This window comes from Carcharhinus amblyrhynchos, chromosome 3 (assembly GCF_965287045.1).
Source record: "Carcharhinus amblyrhynchos chromosome 3, sCarAmb.v2.hapA, whole genome shotgun sequence".
Classification (NCBI taxonomy): domain Eukaryota; kingdom Metazoa; phylum Chordata; class Chondrichthyes; order Carcharhiniformes; family Carcharhinidae; genus Carcharhinus; species Carcharhinus amblyrhynchos.
In genome coordinates this window covers 97147224-97153638 of record NC_137326.1, presented here as the reverse complement: position 1 = coordinate 97153638, position 6415 = coordinate 97147224, and positions in this window count along the sequence as shown.

Below are 6415 nucleotides of genomic sequence, written 5' to 3'. Positions count from 1 at the left end.
CTGACTGAAGAAAGGATTCTCAATAATTTTGTTTTATCATATAAAGGCCTAGATCTTCCAGTCTTAAGATGGTTGGAGGTTTGTCATACGCTGAAAGATGTGCAATAGCACCCCTCAGAAGTCCAATGCAAAAATTGTGGGAATTTCCTGGGAATTCCAATAGGCATTTCCCCTGTTCCCAAGGCCCTCCAAAAACATCTCCAACTCCAAGTTAAAGTCAGACACTTCAGGAAGTACTAACTTACTTAATTGGATGGTTACTCAGGAAAGTTTACACAGGAAACCCAGTATCATTCCTGGGTAATGATCCAACTGAGCTCCCCAGTAACTCACAATGATCTCTTCAACTCTCCCAGAACCCTCAACTCCCCTGTCTTACTAGCCCCCATCACCTATCACTTTAACAACCCCAACACCCCTGATCCAATGGGACTAGCCCCCAATCCTACTGTGCCATTCCCCTTCCCACCCACCACTTCTACCTGACCTGGCTTGGCTCCCGTGATCCAACCCAAGAATCCCCTGACCTGATATCACGTCCCAACCCACTTACCCACTCGCCCACCTGCCACCTTTCCCATCTCACCCATCTGCTCACCTCACTGCCATCCTACCCACCAACTACCCTTCTTGTGGCAGTTAGAAGTCTCACAACACTAGATTAAAGTTCTAGAATAGAACTTCCATTCACCTGATGAAGGGGCAGCACTCCGAAAGCTAGTGGCTTTTGCTACCAAATAAACCTGTTGGACTTTAACCTGGTGTTGTGAGACTTCTTACTGTGTTTACCCAGTCCAATGCCGGCATGTCCACACCATGACCCTTTTTGTGAAAAGGGGTGAACTAGCTTTTCTTTATTCAACATTCTTGATGCATCACAACAAATGTTTAGGTTTCTTTCACACGAGGGTATGTCTTCTCCAAGTCAGAATAGATATAACTATTTAAGCTGTGAGCAATACACAGCCAAACACGGTTTCCTTGAGTCAAAGAAGGAGCAGATCTATTAATTACTAAAGCTCGCACAATGTCAAGCACTTAGCCCTCATACAATCATTTCGTGCCATACATATCTACCCACACACTGGTGTCAGAAATAAAGGGCAGTCCAATTTTTTTTAAAAATGGTAAAACAGTTATGAGTATCATACCACTGTCTTTGAGGCATAGATTTTAAATGCTGTGATTAGTTTAAATTAGCTGGTTTCTTTGATTCGGTCAAATGCAGAAGATGTTGCCGTTATTATGAAACCTCAGTTCAGTGGTAGTTTCTGGCACAGCTGGCTACTTGATCTGGACAAAAACGAGAGGGGAAAGAGAGAGAGCCATACATTGGTGGTAGATTTTGTTCCTTCAAAAAATATTCACAGTACCTTTTTGTCTTTTTCTGATCTTGCCTATTCAGATATAAATCTCGTTGGGATGTCTCCTTTTCTAGTGCAATGGCAGGGCCTGAAAGTTAGGCCTGTCCTGGGCTATGGTGACTCCTCATGAGATTTGGGTGATGTTTGCTTCTGGTCAGAAAAGGGGGAACCTAGGAAGAATTGGTGACTTCTCATAGCTCCTTGTTGTTGCTGATGGTGAGCTGCATGTGGTGAAGGATGATGTGCATTGTTTTGTTGTCCTGGGTCATGTTGCCCACCAGTCCTTGGCACTCAGGTACTCAAAATTCGCAAATGACACTGAGTGGCAGAACAAAATGTGCAGAGGACGCTGAAAGTCTGCAAAGGGAAAAATATAGGCTAAGTGAGTGGACAACGGTCTGGCAAATGGAGTACAATGTTGGTAAACGTGAGGTCATCCATTTTGGTAGGAATAACAGCAAAATGGACTATTATTTAAATGGTAAAAAATTGCAGCATGCTGCTGTGCAGAGGGACCTGGGTGTCCTTGTGAAGGAATCTCAAGGGGTTGGTTTGCAGGTGTAGCAGGTAATTAAGAAGTCAGATGGAATTTTGTCCTCCATTGCAAGAGGGATGGAGTTTAAAAACAGCAAGGTTATGTTGCAGCTGTATAAGGTGCTGGTGAGGCCACTGTGTAAAGTTTTGGTCTCCTTAATTGAGAAAGGATATATTGGCACTGGAGGGGCTACAGAGGAGATTCACTAGATGATTTTGAAGTTGAGAAGGCTGGCTTATGATGACAGACTGAGTAGACTGGGGCTATACTCATTGGAATTCAGAAGAATGAGGGGAAATCTTAAACATATAAGATTATGAAGAGAATAGATAAGATGGAAGCAGGGAAGTTGTTTCCATTGGTGGGTGAAACAAAAACTAGGGGGCATAGCCTCAAAATAAGGGGAAGCAGATTTAGGAGCGAGTTGAGGAGGAACTTCTTCACTCAAAGGGTTATGAACCTATAGAATTCCCTGCCTAGTGAAGCAGTTGAGGCTAGCTCATTGAATGTTTTTAAGGCAAGGATAAATACATTTTTGAACAGTAAAGGAATTAAGAGTTATGGTGAGAGAGCAGGTAAGTGGAGTTGATTCCACAAGAAGATTAGCCATGATATTATTGAATGGCAGAGCAGGCTCGAGGGGCCAATGGCCTACACCTGCTCCTAGCTCTTATGTTCTTATTAGTGAGCCTGGCGCTGAAGTCTCTGGGCCTGCTAGTCTTGCCATCCCGCCAGGAGTATTTCACTCCAACGGGGTTTACTATAGCTCCCCAATTGCAGGGAGCTGGTGGTCCGATCCCACAGGAGTGAAAGGGGGCAAATGAGTTCCAGATGGCCAGGAACCAGAAGTGCCCCCATGGGCATTGCCACTTTGGCAGTGCCAGCCTGGGCCCCCTGATATTGCTCAAAGGGAAAAGTACCAAAGCCCAGGAGACATCTTGTAACTGCCCATCAGGGATGGGGCAATGTCAAAGGGGCGGGGACTAATGGGAGGCAGGACCTCTGGAGGGGGTGATCTGTGGGGTTGGGGGGTCATACTGCCACTCTGTTTATGGGGCTGGCCAGTGATCGAGGTGGCCATCAATCGGGAGGCTGGCAGACAGGGGCCAATGTGCCTGGGCTGATCTGGGCACTGACAGATCAGTACGTGCGCAATGGCTTGTTCAGCACTGTACTGCTAGTCTCTCCAGTGGAAATAGGCCCTGCCCACTGATGTCTGGAGTGATTCACACTAGTGCACTCTGCAATAACATCTTTCTGCATTAGTTGAACACTAGTGATGTCACTTGAATGCTTCTGACCACTTTAAAAGTATAATGTCCTGTGTTAGGGATGTGTTTTTCCTACACAAAAAAAAACTTAGTTTACACACACACAGATTCAAACTAAAACAGACTTAATTGGAAGAGATGTTCTCTGCACTGCACAGAATACCAAACTGAAAGTAAAACAGCAGCCTGCAGCAATGCCCAATGACATCAGCAGCAGATCATGTGATCAGCTCTCAAAGTAACTTGCAACCCTTTTAAATATATAACAAATGTTCACAGTTGAGGTGATTTCGACACTGTGTCATTTTATTTCAAATCCCATTTGATGGCTTTTTGTTGTCAAATGATATCTGAAAGTTTGCTTTGAAATGCAGATCATCAACAGCCACCATTGTGTGCACAATGTACCCATGAAACGTGAAGGTGAAAGCTGTTGTTGGATACGACTCCTAATCCAGACTGAGTGAATAAAGTACAGTCTATTGCAGAACAATGTAGCTATATAGGGCCATATTTGTGCAGGGAGTGATGAGAATATTTGTGGTTGCATAAGATGTATCCTGTGTTAAGCATTTCGAATTAAGTTTACCATTTTATTTGAAATATCATTTGCCTGTTGATTTGGTGTTTAATTTCTGTTGATTCAGATTCATGTTAGAGTAAACATTGTGAAAAAAGGGAAATCTTTGGTAATTTGTTCATTCAGCGAATTTGGTTACTTCGGTCTATGGTTTCCTCAAGGATGCTGTAACACAATTCATGTATTCAGTTAACACAGCCGAACAGTGAATAAAATCAAATTGAACGCCAGTCGGTTTTACCTCAGGGAATTGAACACGTTACAACTTCAGCTTTCAACTCCCAGGTGGAGATTAATGTATTTTAGGAGAGATTTCAGACTCAAGTGAAAATGCTTGAAAGAACATCTTAAGCTAACAATTCAGGCAATAATATTTCATACTTCAGACTTCAGAATATGGAACAGATCTAAAGAAAAGTTATAAAAACTTATCCTGAAGTGTCAAGATGTTCTGGCAGTCTTCTCATGCTTTCTAGTTTCTTAAAGTGCATGACTCTGCAGCAAACTAGTCCAATTATTGAATGTGACTCAGTGGCCTTCACCAATGTTCAGAGTAAAGCAACAGCAGTCAAACACTATGTGTCGGAAATAATGGAATGACAAAAAGACATTTTATCCAACAAGTGTGTTCCTTCTACTGGCCAAGTACAATCTAACAAATAATAGTTTCTAAACCCGTGTTTAAATTCCTAGAATACTCATGACAGGCTTATCCTGATGGCATGGTGATAACTGCACAGCCTAATCTGCTGTTGAGTCATTTGGATTACTCAGGTCCTTTATTATTACTGGGTTGCCTGTTGGCACGTTTATCTTTGTCCCAACATTTTAAAACGTAAAACAAAGGACGTGTAATTCAACACAACACTTGTCAGACCTAATTTAGAAAACACTCTTCCATTTTGGACACCCTAGCCACGGAATACAAATACCATGGAAACTAGTAATGGTTCACCCTGCTGGAGATTAAGGGATTAAGTTACATGGGCAATTGTGTATATTTCTTGCACATGATAAGGAGGTTAATTGAGATCTTTAAAATAATGAAGATATTTGACAAGACAGGAGAATTTAAACTATAGTAAGGGGCATGGACTCCACAGTTTATTCAAAATGGCAACAGGAACATGGATCTGAAAATCCCACCTCCATTTCTGAGAGATCCAATTTTGCCAGTAGACTCATACATGGAGAGACGATCTGAACTCAGCAGGACTACCCCTTTAAACTTTGAATAAAACTGTCTCGGAGTTAAAAAATAAAATCTATGCTTGCTGTTTCAACTGATGATGATTAACTTAACCTTATAATAGTCATTATACCGTTGTATTATTATGACTTGACTGCTTAAACAATCTATCATTATCACAGTTTGATTGACAGCTCCAAGAGGTTATTAAAGGATTAGCTATTTTTGATGTGTCTGGGGGTGGTGGGCCTGACTCCAGCATACAGCTAGCCCCTTTGGAAAGCAGATCCTGCATGTGGGGCAGCTTTTTCTGAAGTGAGTGTGCTGAGTTGAAAAATTTCCTGACACTGCGCACTCGGGCCCAGAAAATCCAGGCCAGAATCTTAGAATTCAATCTAACGAAGCTAACAACGAACAGAATACATTTTTGCACAAAGGGTTGCAAAACCGTCGAATACTTTGTCTCAAAAGTTAAATATGTAGAGAACTGAGATGTTTAAAAGTGAGGTGCTTAACCGAGAGAAGAGGGTTTTATAGAACACAAAGTAAAGATGAAATTGGGATTAAGAGAGAGTTTGACATTGCTAAAATATACAAGATGTAACAGGTTGGATGGAGTAAAAGATCTATTCTTACCTCTTATCTTTGCTGCAAAACTGTTGAGCACAAAGCAATTGGCTTCAGCAACTTTGGACTTGGGAAACAGAAAGGTTCAGGCACAGGGCTCACTCCTGGTGACTAAACAATGACCATAACTGGAAATTATGCATGTATGAGGAAAAAAACTTGGCTGTGATTGCTCCCATAATTGAAAAATCCACTGACATCTTTGTTTACACGTCTGAAAAATAGCTAGTGGACAAGTTATTGGATGGTATCCAGCTATGGCACTGTTCATCAGCAACATTTAGTCATTTTTCATCAAAGTAGTTTTGAATCCAAATTTGTTACTACTTACCTATTTTTCTACTGTAATCTTACTTTCTCTAATTTTTTATTTGCCCCCAACACCACTCGTTTTAGCCAAGATACTAGAGGAGAACTGGAGAGGATGTCAGCTTTGAAAGTTCATCTTCAAACACGCAATATTTGGATATCTGTTTTATTGTTTCCTTTCCTCGTTTGTACTTTTGAACTGATCCTGAAATAAGCTTCGAACTGTGTGTCCACACCAATGTGCAGTTCAGTTCATCAAAATATTGGGAAACAATATGTTCTGTAGCAGCATACCAGACCATGGTAAACAACAGAACAAACAGGGCATCCCTCTTAACCAATATGATTTATGGATTGGGAAATAAACATGGGAAGGACTGGAAAGGAAGGTGAATTAAAGGGGCTAAATTCAATGTCAAATGAGGTTGAGAAGGAAAAGAGAAAAAAAAGACAAAAGAAAATTAAGCAAAAAAAATGAATATTTGAACTGATAATTTTAAAATATCTCCAAAATATTCAAACTTGAAGGAACAAGAGTCT